The 17,013-nt window shown below is 45.8% G+C and overlaps 7 non-coding genes across 7 annotated transcripts; all 7 read right to left on the bottom strand.

Annotated features, from left to right (window-relative positions):
* Positions 1-1,820: 1,820 nt before the first annotated feature.
* On the bottom strand, positions 1,821-2,011 carry LOC130341407 (U2 spliceosomal RNA). Its single transcript, XR_008881352.1, has one exon. It is a non-coding gene; the product is annotated as a U2 spliceosomal RNA (small nuclear RNA).
* Positions 2,012-4,102: 2,091 nt separating this feature from the next.
* On the bottom strand, positions 4,103-4,293 carry LOC130341395 (U2 spliceosomal RNA). The gene has a single exon (XR_008881341.1). It is a non-coding gene; the product is annotated as a U2 spliceosomal RNA (small nuclear RNA).
* Positions 4,294-6,381: 2,088 nt separating this feature from the next.
* LOC130341382 (U2 spliceosomal RNA) lies at positions 6,382-6,572 on the bottom strand. Its single transcript, XR_008881330.1, has one exon. It is a non-coding gene; the product is annotated as a U2 spliceosomal RNA (small nuclear RNA).
* Positions 6,573-8,649: 2,077 nt separating this feature from the next.
* Positions 8,650-8,840, bottom strand: LOC130341462 (U2 spliceosomal RNA). The gene has a single exon (XR_008881396.1). It is a non-coding gene; the product is annotated as a U2 spliceosomal RNA (small nuclear RNA).
* A 2,077-nt stretch (positions 8,841-10,917) lies between these two features.
* Positions 10,918-11,108, bottom strand: LOC130341450 (U2 spliceosomal RNA). The gene has a single exon (XR_008881385.1). It is a non-coding gene; the product is annotated as a U2 spliceosomal RNA (small nuclear RNA).
* Positions 11,109-13,197: 2,089 nt separating this feature from the next.
* Positions 13,198-13,388, bottom strand: LOC130341438 (U2 spliceosomal RNA). Its single transcript, XR_008881374.1, has one exon. It is a non-coding gene; the product is annotated as a U2 spliceosomal RNA (small nuclear RNA).
* A 2,088-nt stretch (positions 13,389-15,476) lies between these two features.
* Positions 15,477-15,667, bottom strand: LOC130341426 (U2 spliceosomal RNA). The gene has a single exon (XR_008881363.1). It is a non-coding gene; the product is annotated as a U2 spliceosomal RNA (small nuclear RNA).
* Positions 15,668-17,013: the final 1,346 nt, after the last annotated feature.

The following is a 17,013-nucleotide window of genomic DNA, read 5'->3' as shown; positions in this document are numbered from 1 at the left end:
CTGGGCTTAGGATCTGCATAGGAAACACACACACAAGCACACACCTACCTTTGTTGCCTGCAGATGCCTCCTTGGCTGTCCCCAAACGGTATCAAACCAACACCCACGGGAAGCTGTAAGCATAGAGGACATGCCTGCACCCCATTGGACTTACCTGTGTGGGTTAAATCCGGGTTATTTGACAACCTATGGCGGTGATGGTTCTGCTCAGGCAGAGCAGTGTTGATGCTCCTCATAAAGCTGTCGCTGCTGTGAAGGTTCTAGGTGACATCACAAATCCCTATGGTTACATACACAACAAAGCTGGGTTGTTGTTGTTTACACTCTGCAAGGCCTGTGGAAGTGAGTGACATCATAGCACTGTAGTTCTGAGGGTTCTAGATGGATGCAACAATCTCCTGTTGCTTCTATGAAGGCCATAATAGACGACATCACCAAACAGCTCCATAGTTACATACACAGCAAAGGAGAGATGTTGTTTACACCTAGTGATGTCAGTGGTATTGAGTGACATCACAGCACAGTGCTAAGGCTCCTGGGCCTGGACACAGCAGCGGCTGCAATATCTCAACGGAGAATACGTTTATATATATGTGTGTGTGTGCGCGTATATATATATATATATATATATATATATATATATATATATATTTCTCCGCCGAAATCACTTTTAAACCCATTTCCACCTTTTTTTCCCTTCTCTTCCTCTTACTTTTTTTTCACGTTTTTTTACGTTTTTCTCCTTTTCGCCTCTTTTCTGGGCGTATTATTCTTCTTTTTCTTCTTTTTTTTCGTCTAATGCATACCCCATCAGTGCAGCAATGCTTATTCAATACCGCCAGCAGATGGAGACACTGGGGGATAATTTTCTAAGGATTTATACTGATTTTTCCTGTCTGAATTTGTCGCACAGAAAGTTGCAGGCCAAATATGTGTGACATTTCTGCGACTTTAGCTTCTAGAGCATTTTTACAACATTATACATAGGTGCTGAATACATAAAAAGCGACTGTTCAGCGACAGACAAGTCGCATCGGCTGAAAGTAGGCCAGAATGTCAGTCCATGTTGGAGCAGGTTTAGATACAGTCTAAAGTATAGATCTCAAAGTCTGTGCACAGAATTTAGCAAGGGCCTCGCACCTTCTGATGCATCAGGTAGGTGCACAATAGCATAGCCTAACCCTCTGTACTTTGGTCTATATTGATGCGGGACATAGACAGCCAGCTGATGACCAATCCATTAGTGCAATGGATGGCTGGAAGCATTTGTCTTTGCCTTTGCAATACCACAGAAGCAATGCATGGTCAATGTACAGCAATGACACACCTGTGTGAACAGCCAGGAGACCCCCCCCCCCCCCCCATGTTATGTTACATAGTTACATAGTTAGTACGGTCGAAAAAAGACATATGTCCATCAAGTTCAACCAGGGAATTAAGGGGTAGGGGTGTGGCGCGATATTGGGGAAGGGATGAGATTTTATATTTCTTCATAAGCATTAATCTTATTTTGTCAATTAGGAACATTCAGCACCCACCCGCTATCAAGGCAGCTGCCTATCATGTCATGCCCTACCTGCACAGGTGTGCTGGCTACTCAAATGATCCAATTAAGGAGGCCATTTAGTCAGCAGCAGCAGAAGTCCTGTGCCTGGACGCTCCAACAGCGGCCAGACACAAGCAGAAGCAGCAGAAGCAGCAGCAGCAGCACCACCTTTTGTTTTTTGGCTGCAGCAGCAAGGCCCACAGGGCTGGCTAGCTGGCTAGCCAGCAAGCAGGTAGCAATGAAAGTAGGAATCTTTCTTTTTAACCCTGTAAGGGGGTGGTGCACTGTACCCGAAGATACTGCCATATCGGGTCAATGCATAGGGCGACGGAAGCAAGCTTCGAAATCGGCCCCCGTTCTCAAAAATCCATTTAATATATGGTCCCCAGATAGGGGACGTATCAGATATTAAACTGATAAGAACAGATACTACACTTGATCTTAGCCAAAAGGCCGAGAAGCGATAACCGTGAAAGGGGCGGGCCCAACAAGGTCCCCTTCATGGGCACTATCACTGCTTGCTGTCAGGGAGGCTGCCAGACAATTTTCCATGCACACTCTGGGCTGGGGGGCAGTCAACCACCAGTACACACAGCAGAACCTAAACCCATACCATTATTGCTAAGCAGCAAGACAGGGGCCCATTGCACTCCCACGGGGCCTTTTTAAATGCAATCCATAACCCGGATTTGCCAGGAACCCTTCTTACTCCTCCTACTTGCATGTGACACTGGGCTTAGGATCTGCATAGGAAACACACACACAAGCACACACCTACCTTTGTTGCCTGCAGATGCCTCCTTGGCTGTCCCCAAACGGTATCAAACCAACACCCACGGGAAGCTGTAAGCATAGAGGACATGCCTGCACCCCATTGGACTTACCTGTGTGGGTTAAATCCGGGTTATTTGACAACCTATGGCGGTGATGGTTCTGCTCAGGCAGAGCAGTGCTGATGCTCCTCATAAAGCTGTCGCTGCTGTGAAGGTTCTAGGTGACATCACAAATCCCTATGGTTACATACACAACAAAGCTGGGTTGTTGTTGTTTACACTCTGCAAGGCCTGTGGAAGTGAGTGACATCATAGCACTGTAGTTCTGAGGGTTCTAGATGGATGCAACAATCTCCTGTTGCTTCTATGAAGGCCATAATAGACGACATCACCAAACAGCTCCATAGTCACATACACAGCAAAGGAGAGATGTTGTTTACACCTAGTGATGTCAGTGGTATTGAGTGACATCACAGCACAGTGCTAAGGCTCCTGGGCCTGGACACAGCAGCGGCTGCAATATCTCAACGGAGAATACGTTTATATATATGTGTGTGTGTGCGCGTATATATATATATATATATATATATATATATATATATATATATATATTTCTCCGCCGAAATCACTTTTAAACCCATTTCCACCTTTTTTTCCCTTCTCTTCCTCTTACTTTTTTTTCACGTTTTTTTACGTTTTTCTCCTTTTCGCCTCTTTTCTGGGCGTATTATTCTTCTTTTTCTTCTTTTTTTTCGTCTAATGCATACCCCATCAGTGCAGCAATGCTTATTCAATACCGCCAGCAGATGGAGACACTGGGGGATAATTTTCTAAGGATTTATACTGATTTTTCCTGTCTGAATTTGTCGCACAGAAAGTTGCAGGCCAAATATATGTGACATTTCTGCGACTTTAGCTTCTAGAGCATTTTTACAACATTATACATAGGTGCTGAATACATAAAAAGCGACTGTTCAGCGACAGACAAGTCGCATCGGCTGAAAGTAGGCCAGAATGTCAGTCCATGTTGGAGCAGGTTTAGATACAGTCTAAAGTATAGATCTCAAAGTCTGTGCACAGAATTTAGCAAGGGCCTCGCACCTTCTGATGCATCAGGTAGGTGCACAATAGCATAGCCTAACCCTCTGTACTTTGGTCTATATTGATGCGGGACATAGACAGCCAGCTGATGACCAATCCATTAGTGCAATGGATGGCTGGAAGCATTTGTCTTTGCCTTTGCAATACCACAGAAGCAATGCATGGTCAATGTACAGCAATGACACACCTGTGTGAACAGCCAGGAGACCCCCCCCCCCCCCCCCCATGTTATGTTACATAGTTACATAGTTAGTACGGTCGAAAAAAGACATATGTCCATCAAGTTCAACCAGGGAATTAAGGGGTAGGGGTGTGGCGCGATATTGGGGAAGGGATGAGATTTTATATTTCTTCATAAGCATTAATCTTATTTTGTCAATTAGGAACATTCAGCACCCACCCGCTATCAAGGCAGCTGCCTATCATGTCATGCCCTACCTGCACAGGTGTGCTGGCTACTCAAATGATCCAATTAAGGAGGCCATTTAGTCAGCAGCAGCAGAAGTCCTGTGCCTGGACGCTCCAACAGCGGCCAGACACAAGCAGAAGCAGCAGAAGCAGCAGCAGCAGCACCACCTTTTGTTTTTTGGCTGCAGCAGCAAGGCCCACAGGGCTGGCTAGCTGGCTAGCCAGCAAGCAGGTAGCAATGAAAGTAGGAATCTTTCTTTTTAACCCTGTAAGGGGGTGGTGCACTGTACCCGAAGATACTGCCATATCGGGTCAATGCATAGGGCGACGGAAGCAAGCTTCGAAATCGGCCCCCGTTCTCAAAAATCCATTTAATATATGGTCCCCAGATAGGGGACGTATCAGATATTAAACTGATAAGAACAGATACTACACTTGATCTTAGCCAAAAGGCCGAGAAGCGATAACCGTGAAAGGGGCGGGCCCAACAAGGTCCCCTTCATGGGCACTATCACTGCTTGCTGTCAGGGAGGCTGCCAGACAATTTTCCATGCACACTCTGGGCTGGGGGGCAGTCAACCACCAGTACACACAGCAGAACCTAAACCCATACCATTATTGCTAAGCAGCAAGACAGGGGCCCATTGCACTCCCACGGGGCCTTTTTAAATGCAATCCATAACCCGGATTTGCCAGGAACCCTTCTTACTCCTCCTACTTGCATGTGACACTGGGCTTAGGATCTGCATAGGAAACACACACACAAGCACACACCTACCTTTGTTGCCTGCAGATGCCTCCTTGGCTGTCCCCAAACGGTATCAAACCAACACCCACGGGAAGCTGTAAGCATAGAGGACATGCCTGCACCCCATTGGACTTACCTGTGTGGGTTAAATCCGGGTTATTTGACAACCTATGGCGGTGATGGTTCTGCTCAGGCAGAGCAGTGCTGATGCTCCTCATAAAGCTGTCGCTGCTGTGAAGGTTCTAGGTGACATCACAAATCCCTATGGTTACATACACAACAAAGCTGGGTTGTTGTTGTTTACACTCTGCAAGGCCTGTGGAAGTGAGTGACATCATAGCACTGTAGTTCTGAGGGTTCTAGATGGATGCAACAATCTCCTGTTGCTTCTATGAAGGCCATAATAGACGACATCACCAAACAGCTCCATAGTCACATACACAGCAAAGGAGAGATGTTGTTTACACCTAGTGATGTCAGTGGTATTGAGTGACATCACAGCACAGTGCTAAGGCTCCTGGGCCTGGACACAGCAGCGGCTGCAATATCTCAACGGAGAATACGTTTATATATATGTGTGTGTGTGCGCGTATATATATATATATATATATATATATATATATATATATATATATTTCTCCGCCGAAATCACTTTTAAACCCATTTCCACCTTTTTTTCCCTTCTCTTCCTCTTACTTTTTTTTCACGTTTTTTTACGTTTTTCTCCTTTTCGCCTCTTTTCTGGGCGTATTATTCTTCTTTTTCTTCTTTTTTTTCGTCTAATGCATACCCCATCAGTGCAGCAATGCTTATTCAATACCGCCAGCAGATGGAGACACTGGGGGATAATTTTCTAAGGATTTATACTGATTTTTCCTGTCTGAATTTGTCGCACAGAAAGTTGCAGGCCAAATATGTGTGACATTTCTGCGACTTTAGCTTCTAGAGCATTTTTACAACATTATACATAGGTGCTGAATACATAAAAAGCGACTGTTCAGCGACAGACAAGTCGCATCGGCTGAAAGTAGGCCAGAATGTCAGTCCATGTTGGAGCAGGTTTAGATACAGTCTAAAGTATAGATCTCAAAGTCTGTGCACAGAATTTAGCAAGGGCCTCGCACCTTCTGATGCATCAGGTAGGTGCACAATAGCATAGCCTAACCCTCTGTACTTTGGTCTATATTGATGCGGGACATAGACAGCCAGCTGATGACCAATCCATTAGTGCAATGGATGGCTGGAAGCATTTGTCTTTGCCTTTGCAATACCACAGAAGCAATGCATGGTCAATGTACAGCAATGACACACCTGTGTGAACAGCCAGGAGACCCCCCCCCCCCCCCCCATGTTATGTTACATAGTTACATAGTTAGTACGGTCGAAAAAAGACATATGTCCATCAAGTTCAACCAGGGAATTAAGGGGTAGGGGTGTGGCGCGATATTGGGGAAGGGATGAGATTTTATATTTCTTCATAAGCATTAATCTTATTTTGTCAATTAGGAACATTCAGCACCCACCCGCTATCAAGGCAGCTGCCTATCATGTCATGCCCTACCTGCACAGGTGTGCTGGCTACTCAAATGATCCAATTAAGGAGGCCATTTAGTCAGCAGCAGCAGAAGTCCTGTGCCTGGACGCTCCAACAGCGGCCAGACACAAGCAGAAGCAGCAGAAGCAGCAGCAGCAGCACCACCTTTTGTTTTTTGGCTGCAGCAGCAAGGCCCACAGGGCTGGCTAGCTGGCTAGCCAGCAAGCAGGTAGCAATGAAAGTAGGAATCTTTCTTTTTAACCCTGTAAGGGGGTGGTGCACTGTACCCGAAGATACTGCCATATCGGGTCAATGCATAGGGCGACGGAAGCAAGCTTCGAAATCGGCCCCCGTTCTCAAAAATCCATTTAATATATGGTCCCCAGATAGGGGACGTATCAGATATTAAACTGATAAGAACAGATACTACACTTGATCTTAGCCAAAAGGCCGAGAAGCGATAACCGTGAAAGGGGCGGGCCCAACAAGGTCCCCTTCATGGGCACTATCACTGCTTGCTGTCAGGGAGGCTGCCAGACAATTTTCCATGCACACTCTGGGCTGGGGGGCAGTCAACCACCAGTACACACAGCAGAACCTAAACCCATACCATTATTGCTAAGCAGCAAGACAGGGGCCCATTGCACTCCCACGGGGCCTTTTTAAATGCAATCCATAACCCGGATTTGCCAGGAACCCTTCTTACTCCTCCTACTTGCATGTGACACTGGGCTTAGGATCTGCATAGGAAACACACACACAAGCACACACCTACCTTTGTTGCCTGCAGATGCCTCCTTGGCTGTCCCCAAACGGTATCAAACCAACACCCACGGGAAGCTGTAAGCATAGAGGACATGCCTGCACCCCATTGGACTTACCTGTGTGGGTTAAATCCGGGTTATTTGACAACCTATGGCGGTGATGGTTCTGCTCAGGCAGAGCAGTGCTGATGCTCCTCATAAAGCTGTCGCTGCTGTGAAGGTTCTAGGTGACATCACAAATCCCTATGGTTACATACACAACAAAGCTGGGTTGTTGTTGTTTACACTCTGCAAGGCCTGTGGAAGTGAGTGACATCATAGCACTGTAGTTCTGAGGGTTCTAGATGGATGCAACAATCTCCTGTTGCTTCTATGAAGGCCATAATAGACGACATCACCAAACAGCTCCATAGTCACATACACAGCAAAGGAGAGATGTTGTTTACACCTAGTGATGTCAGTGGTATTGAGTGACATCACAGCACAGTGCTAAGGCTCCTGGGCCTGGACACAGCAGCGGCTGCAATATCTCAACGGAGAATACGTTTATATATATGTGTGTGTGTGCGCGTATATATATATATATATATATATATATATATATATATTTCTCCGCCGAAATCACTTTTAAACCCATTTCCACCTTTTTTTCCCTTCTCTTCCTCTTACTTTTTTTTCACGTTTTTTTACGTTTTTCTCCTTTTCGCCTCTTTTCTGGGCGTATTATTCTTCTTTTTCTTCTTTTTTTTCGTCTAATGCATACCCCATCAGTGCAGCAATGCTTATTCAATACCGCCAGCAGATGGAGACACTGGGGGATAATTTTCTAAGGATTTATACTGATTTTTCCTGTCTGAATTTGTCGCACAGAAAGTTGCAGGCCAAATATGTGTGACATTTCTGCGACTTTAGCTTCTAGAGCATTTTTACAACATTATACATAGGTGCTGAATACATAAAAAGCGACTGTTCAGCGACAGACAAGTCGCATCGGCTGAAAGTAGGCCAGAATGTCAGTCCATGTTGGAGCAGGTTTAGATACAGTCTAAAGTATAGATCTCAAAGTCTGTGCACAGAATTTAGCAAGGGCCTCGCACCTTCTGATGCATCAGGTAGGTGCACAATAGCATAGCCTAACCCTCTGTACTTTGGTCTATATTGATGCGGGACATAGACAGCCAGCTGATGACCAATCCATTAGTGCAATGGATGGCTGGAAGCATTTGTCTTTGCCTTTGCAATACCACAGAAGCAATGCATGGTCAATGTACAGCAATGACACACCTGTGTGAACAGCCAGGAGACCCCCCCCCCCCCCATGTTATGTTACATAGTTACATAGTTAGTACGGTCGAAAAAAGACATATGTCCATCAAGTTCAACCAGGGAATTAAGGGGTAGGGGTGTGGCGCGATATTGGGGAAGGGATGAGATTTTATATTTCTTCATAAGCATTAATCTTATTTTGTCAATTAGGAACATTCAGCACCCACCCGCTATCAAGGCAGCTGCCTATCATGTCATGCCCTACCTGCACAGGTGTGCTGGCTACTCAAATGATCCAATTAAGGAGGCCATTTAGTCAGCAGCAGCAGAAGTCCTGTGCATGGACGCTCCAACAGCGGCCAGACACAAGCAGAAGCAGCAGAAGCAGCAGCAGCAGCACCACCTTTTGTTTTTTGGCTGCAGCAGCAAGGCCCACAGGGCTGGCTAGCTGGCTAGCCAGTAAGCAGGTAGCAATGAAAGTAGGAATCTTTCTTTTTAACCCTGTAAGGGGGTGGTGCACTGTACCCGAAGATACTGCCATATCGGGTCAATGCATAGGGCGACGGAAGCAAGCTTCGAAATCGGCCCCCGTTCTCAAAAATCCATTTAATATATGGTCCCCAGATAGGGGACGTATCAGATATTAAACTGATAAGAACAGATACTACACTTGATCTTAGCCAAAAGGCCGAGAAGCGATAACCGTGAAAGGGGCGGGCCCAACAAGGTCCCCTTCATGGGCACTATCACTGCTTGCTGTCAGGGAGGCTGCCAGACAATTTTCCATGCACACTCTGGGCTGGGGGGCAGTCAACCACCAGTACACACAGCAGAACCTAAACCCATACCATTATTGCTAAGCAGCAAGACAGGGGCCCATTGCACTCCCACGGGGCCTTTTTAAATGCAATCCATAACCCGGATTTGCCAGGAACCCTTCTTACTCCTCCTACTTGCATGTGACACTGGGCTTAGGATCTGCATAGGAAACACACACACAAGCACACACCTACCTTTGTTGCCTGCAGATGCCTCCTTGGCTGTCCCCAAACGGTATCAAACCAACACCCACGGGAAGCTGTAAGCATAGAGGACATGCCTGCACCCCATTGGACTTACCTGTGTGGGTTAAATCCGGGTTATTTGACAACCTATGGCGGTGATGGTTCTGCTCAGGCAGAGCAGTGCTGATGCTCCTCATAAAGCTGTCGCTGCTGTGAAGGTTCTAGGTGACATCACAAATCCCTATGGTTACATACACAACAAAGCTGGGTTGTTGTTGTTTACACTCTGCAAGGCCTGTGGAAGTGAGTGACATCATAGCACTGTAGTTCTGAGGGTTCTAGATGGATGCAACAATCTCCTGTTGCTTCTATGAAGGCCATAATAGACGACATCACCAAACAGCTCCATAGTCACATACACAGCAAAGGAGAGATGTTGTTTACACCTAGTGATGTCAGTGGTATTGAGTGACATCACAGCACAGTGCTAAGGCTCCTGGGCCTGGACACAGCAGCGGCTGCAATATCTCAACGGAGAATACGTTTATATATATGTGTGTGTGTGCGCGTATATATATATATATATATATATATATATATATATATATATATTTCTCCGCCGAAATCACTTTTAAACCCATTTCCACCTTTTTTTCCCTTCTCTTCCTCTTACTTTTTTTTCACGTTTTTTTACGTTTTTCTCCTTTTCGCCTCTTTTCTGGGCGTATTATTCTTCTTTTTCTTCTTTTTTTTCGTCTAATGCATACCCCATCAGTGCAGCAATGCTTATTCAATACCGCCAGCAGATGGAGACACTGGGGGATAATTTTCTAAGGATTTATACTGATTTTTCCTGTCTGAATTTGTCGCACAGAAAGTTGCAGGCCAAATATGTGTGACATTTCTGCGACTTTAGCTTCTAGAGCATTTTTACAACATTATACATAGGTGCTGAATACATAAAAAGCGACTGTTCAGCGACAGACAAGTCGCATCGGCTGAAAGTAGGCCAGAATGTCAGTCCATGTTGGAGCAGGTTTAGATACAGTCTAAAGTATAGATCTCAAAGTCTGTGCACAGAATTTAGCAAGGGCCTCGCACCTTCTGATGCATCAGGTAGGTGCACAATAGCATAGCCTAACCCTCTGTACTTTGGTCTATATTGATGCGGGACATAGACAGCCAGCTGATGACCAATCCATTAGTGCAATGGATGGCTGGAAGCATTTGTCTTTGCCTTTGCAATACCACAGAAGCAATGCATGGTCAATGTACAGCAATGACACACCTGTGTGAACAGCCAGGAGACCCCCCCCATGTTATGTTACATAGTTACATAGTTAGTACGGTCGAAAAAAGACATATGTCCATCAAGTTCAACCAGGGAATTAAGGGGTAGGGGTGTGGCGCGATATTGGGGAAGGGATGAGATTTTATATTTCTTCATAAGCATTAATCTTATTTTGTCAATTAGGAACATTCAGCACCCACCCGCTATCAAGGCAGCTGCCTATCATGTCATGCCCTACCTGCACAGGTGTGCTGGCTACTCAAATGATCCAATTAAGGAGGCCATTTAGTCAGCAGCAGCAGAAGTCCTGTGCCTGGACGCTCCAACAGCGGCCAGACACAAGCAGAAGCAGCAGAAGCAGCAGCAGCAGCACCACCTTTTGTTTTTTGGCTGCAGCAGCAAGGCCCACAGGGCTGGCTAGCTGGCTAGCCAGCAAGCAGGTAGCAATGAAAGTAGGAATCTTTCTTTTTAACCCTGTAAGGGGGTGGTGCACTGTACCCGAAGATACTGCCATATCGGGTCAATGCATAGGGCGACGGAAGCAAGCTTCGAAATCGGCCCCCGTTCTCAAAAATCCATTTAATATATGGTCCCCAGATAGGGGACGTATCAGATATTAAACTGATAAGAACAGATACTACACTTGATCTTAGCCAAAAGGCCGAGAAGCGATAACCGTGAAAGGGGCGGGCCCAACAAGGTCCCCTTCATGGGCACTATCACTGCTTGCTGTCAGGGAGGCTGCCAGACAATTTTCCATGCACACTCTGGGCTGGGGGGCAGTCAACCACCAGTACACACAGCAGAACCTAAACCCATACCATTATTGCTAAGCAGCAAGACAGGGGCCCATTGCACTCCCACGGGGCCTTTTTAAATGCAATCCATAACCCGGATTTGCCAGGAACCCTTCTTACTCCTCCTACTTGCATGTGACACTGGGCTTAGGATCTGCATAGGAAACACACACACAAGCACACAACTACCTTTGTTGCCTGCAGATGCCTCCTTGGCTGTCCCCAAACGGTATCAAACCAACACCCACGGGAAGCTGTAAGCATAGAGGACATGCCTGCACCCCATTGGACTTACCTGTGTGGGTTAAATCCGGGTTATTTGACAACCTATGGCGGTGATGGTTCTGCTCAGGCAGAGCAGTGCTGATGCTCCTCATAAAGCTGTCGCTGCTGTGAAGGTTCTAGGTGACATCACAAATCCCTATGGTTACATACACAACAAAGCTGGGTTGTTGTTGTTTACACTCTGCAAGGCCTGTGGAAGTGAGTGACATCATAGCACTGTAGTTCTGAGGGTTCTAGATGGATGCAACAATCTCCTGTTGCTTCTATGAAGGCCATAATAGACGACATCACCAAACAGCTCCATAGTCACATACACAGCAAAGGAGAGATGTTGTTTACACCTAGTGATGTCAGTGGTATTGAGTGACATCACAGCACAGTGCTAAGGCTCCTGGGCCTGGACACAGCAGCGGCTGCAATATCTCAACGGAGAATACGTTTATATATATGTGTGTGTGTGCGCGTATATATATATATATATATATATATATATATATATATATATATATTTCTCCGCCGAAATCACTTTTAAACCCATTTCCACCTTTTTTTCCCTTCTCTTCCTCTTACTTTTTTTTTCACGTTTTTTTACGTTTTTCTCCTTTTCGCCTCTTTTCTGGGCGTATTATTCTTCTTTTTCTTCTTTTTTTTCGTCTAATGCATACCCCATCAGTGCAGCAATGCTTATTCAATACCGCCAGCAGATGGAGACACTGGGGGATAATTTTCTAAGGATTTATACTGATTTTTCCTGTCTGAATTTGTCGCACAGAAAGTTGCAGGCCAAATATGTGTGACATTTCTGCGACTTTAGCTTCTAGAGCATTTTTACAACATTATACATAGGTGCTGAATACATAAAAAGCGACTGTTCAGCGACAGACAAGTCGCATCGGCTGAAAGTAGGCCAGAATGTCAGTCCATGTTGGAGCAGGTTTAGATACAGTCTAAAGTATAGATCTCAAAGTCTGTGCACAGAATTTAGCAAGGGCCTCGCACCTTCTGATGCATCAGGTAGGTGCACAATAGCATAGCCTAACCCTCTGTACTTTGGTCTATATTGATGCGGGACATAGACAGCCAGCTGATGACCAATCCATTAGTGCAATGGATGGCTGGAAGCATTTGTCTTTGCCTTTGCAATACCACAGAAGCAATGCATGGTCAATGTACAGCAATGACACACCTGTGTGAACAGCCAGGAGACCCCCCCCCCCCCCCCCATGTTATGTTACATAGTTACATAGTTAGTACGGTCGAAAAAAGACATATGTCCATCAAGTTCAACCAGGGAATTAAGGGGTAGGGGTGTGGCGCGATATTGGGGAAGGGATGAGATTTTATATTTCTTCATAAGCATTAATCTTATTTTGTCAATTAGGAACATTCAGCACCCACCCGCTATCAAGGCAGCTGCCTATCATGTCATGCCCTACCTGCACAGGTGTGCTGGCTACTCAAATGATCCAATTAAGGAGGCCATTTAGTCAGCAGCAGCAGAAGTCCTGTGCCTGGACGCTCCAACAGCGGCCAGACACAAGCAGAAGCAGCAGAAGCAGCAGCAGCAGCACCACCTTTTGTTTTTTGGCTGCAGCAGCAAGGCCCACAGGGCTGGCTAGCTGGCTAGCCAGCAAGCAGGTAGCAATGAAAGTAGGAATCTTTCTTTTTAACCCTGTAAGGGGGTGGTGCACTGTACCCGAAGATACTGCCATATCGGGTCAATGCATAGGGCGACGGAAGCAAGCTTCGAAATCGGCCCCCGTTCTCAAAAATCCATTTAATATATGGTCCCCAGATAGGGGACGTATCAGATATTAAACTGATAAGAACAGATACTACACTTGATCTTAGCCAAAAGGCCGAGAAGCGATAACCGTGAAAGGGGCGGGCCCAACAAGGTCCCCTTCATGGGCACTATCACTGCTTGCTGTCAGGGAGGCTGCCAGACAATTTTCCATGCACACTCTGGGCTGGGGGGCAGTCAACCACCAGTACACACAGCAGAACCTAAACCCATACCATTATTGCTAAGCAGCAAGACAGGGGCCCATTGCACTCCCACGGGGCCTTTTTAAATGCAATCCATAACCCGGATTTGCCAGGAACCCTTCTTACTCCTCCTACTTGCATGTGACACTGGGCTTAGGATCTGCATAGGAAACACACACACAAGCACACACCTACCTTTGTTGCCTGCAGATGCCTCCTTGGCTGTCCCCAAACGGTATCAAACCAACACCCACGGGAAGCTGTAAGCATAGAGGACATGCCTGCACCCCATTGGACTTACCTGTGTGGGTTAAATCCGGGTTATTTGACAACCTATGGCGGTGATGGTTCTGCTCAGGCAGAGCAGTGCTGATGCTCCTCATAAAGCTGTCGCTGCTGTGAAGGTTCTAGGTGACATCACAAATCCCTATGGTTACATACACAACAAAGCTGGGTTGTTGTTGTTTACACTCTGCAAGGCCTGTGGAAGTGAGTGACATCATAGCACTGTAGTTCTGAGGGTTCTAGATGGATGCAACAATCTCCTGTTGCTTCTATGAAGGCCATAATAGACGACATCACCAAACAGCTCCATAGTCACATACACAGCAAAGGAGAGATGTTGTTTACACCTAGTGATGTCAGTGGTATTGAGTGACATCACAGCACAGTGCTAAGGCTCCTGGGCCTGGACACAGCAGCGGCTGCAATATCTCAACGGAGAATACGTTTATATATATGTGTGTGTGTGCGCGTATATATATATATATATATATATATATATATATATATATATATTTCTCCGCCGAAATCACTTTTAAACCCATTTCCACCTTTTTTTCCCTTCTCTTCCTCTTACTTTTTTTTCACGTTTTTTTACGTTTTTCTCCTTTTCGCCTCTTTTCTGGGCGTATTATTCTTCTTTTTCTTCTTTTTTTTCGTCTAATGCATACCCCATCAGTGCAGCAATGCTTATTCAATACCGCCAGCAGATGGAGACACTGGGGGATAATTTTCTAAGGATTTATACTGATTTTTCCTGTCTGAATTTGTCGCACAGAAAGTTGCAGGCCAAATATGTGTGACATTTCTGCGACTTTAGCTTCTAGAGCATTTTTACAACATTATACATAGGTGCTGAATACATAAAAAGCGACTGTTCAGCGACAGACAAGTCGCATCGGCTGAAAGTAGGCCAGAATGTCAGTCCATGTTGGAGCAGGTTTAGATACAGTCTAAAGTATAGATCTCAAAGTCTGTGCACAGAATTTAGCAAGGGCCTCGCACCTTCTGATGCATCAGGTAGGTGCACAATAGCATAGCCTAACCCTCTGTACTTTGGTCTATATTGATGCGGGACATAGACAGCCAGCTGATGACCAATCCATTAGTGCAATGGATGGCTGGAAGCATTTGTCTTTGCCTTTGCAATACCACAGAAGCAATGCATGGTCAATGTACAGCAATGACACACCTGTGTGAACAGCCAGGAGACCCCCCCCCCCCCCCCCCCATGTTATGTTACATAGATACATAGTTAGTACGGTCGAAAAAAGACATATGTCCATCAAGTTCAACCAGGGAATTAAGGGGTAGGGGTGTGGCGCGATATTGGGGAAGGGATGAGATTTTATATTTCTTCATAAGCATTAATCTTATTTTGTCAATTAGGAACATTCAGCACCCACCCGCTATCAAGGCAGCTGCCTATCATGTCATGCCCTACCTGCACAGGTGTGCTGGCTACTCAAATGATCCAATTAAGGAGGCCATTTAGTCAGCAGCAGCAGAAGTCCTGTGCCTGGACGCTCCAACAGCGGCCAGACACAAGCAGAAGCAGCAGAAGCAGCAGCAGCAGCACCACCTTTTGTTTTTTGGCTGCAGCAGCAAGGCCCACAGGGCTGGCTAGCTGGCTAGCCAGCAAGCAGGTAGCAATGAAAGTAGGAATCTTTCTTTTTAACCCTGTAAGGGGGTGGTGCACTGTACCCGAAGATACTGCCATATCGGGTCAATGCATAGGGCGACGGAAGCAAGCTTCGAAATCGGCCCCCGTTCTCAAAAATCCATTTAATATATGGTCCCCAGATAGGGGACGTATCAGATATTAAACTGATAAGAACAGATACTACACTTGATCTTAGCCAAAAGGCCGAGAAGCGATAACCGTGAAAGGGGCGGGCCCAACAAGGTCCCCTTCATGGGCACTATCACTGCTTGCTGTCAGGGAGGCTGCCAGACAATTTTCCATGCACACTCTGGGCTGGGGGGCAGTCAACCACCAGTACACACAGCAGAACCTAAACCCATACCATTATTGCTAAGCAGCAAGACAGGGGCCCATTGCACTCCCACGGGGCCTTTTTAAATGCAATCCATAACCCGGATTTGCCAGGAACCCTTCTTACTCCTCCTACTTGCATGTGACACTGGGCTTAGGATCTGCATAGGAAACACACACACAAGCACACACCTACCTTTGTTGCCTGCAGATGCCTCCTTGGCTGTCCCCAAACGGTATCAAACCAACACCCACGGGAAGCTGTAAGCATAGAGGACATGCCTGCACCCCATTGGACTTACCTGTGTGGGTTAAATCCGGGTTATTTGACAACCTATGGCGGTGATGGTTCTGCTCAGGCAGAGCAGTGCTGATGCTCCTCATAAAGCTGTCGCTGCTGTGAAGGTTCTAGGTGACATCACAAATCCCTATGGTTACATACACAACAAAGCTGGGTTGTTGTTGTTTACACTCTGCAAGGCCTGTGGAAGTGAGTGACATCATAGCACTGTAGTTCTGAGGGTTCTAGATGGATGCAACAATCTCCTGTTGCTTCTATGAAGGCCATAATAGACGACATCACCAAACAGCTCCATAGTCACATACACAGCAAAGGAGAGATGTTGTTTACACCTAGTGATGTCAGTGGTATTGAGTGACATCACAGCACAGTGCTAAGGCTCCTGGGCCTGGACACAGCAGCGGCTGCAATATCTCAACGGAGAATACGTTTATATATATGTGTGTGTGTGCGCGTATATATATATATATATATATATATATATATATATATATATATATATATATATATTCTCCGCCGAAATCACTTTTAAACCCATTTCCACCTTTTTTTCCCTTCTCTTCCTCTTACTTTTTTTTCACGTTTTTTTACGTTTTTCTCCTTTTCGCCTCTTTTCTGGGCGTATTATTCTTCTTTTTCTTCTTTTTTTTCGTCTAATGCATACCCCATCAGTGCAGCAATGCTTATTCAATACCGCCAGCAGATGGAGACACTGGGGGATAATTTTCTAAGGGTTTATACTGATTTTTCCTGTCTGAATTTGTCGCACAGAAAGTTGCAGGCCAAATATGTGTGACATTTCTGCGACTTTAGCTTCTAGAGCATTTTTACAACATTATACATAGGTGCTGAATACATAAAAAGCGACTGTTCAGCGACAGACAAGTCGCATCGGCTGAAAGTAGGCCAGAATGTCAGTCCATGTTGG

Source organism: Hyla sarda, unplaced genomic scaffold (genome assembly GCF_029499605.1).
Source record: "Hyla sarda isolate aHylSar1 unplaced genomic scaffold, aHylSar1.hap1 scaffold_620, whole genome shotgun sequence".
Taxonomy (NCBI): Eukaryota; Metazoa; Chordata; class Amphibia; order Anura; family Hylidae; genus Hyla; species Hyla sarda.
Note: the sequence above shows the minus strand (reverse complement) of the source record. Positions and strands in the feature narration are given on the sequence as shown.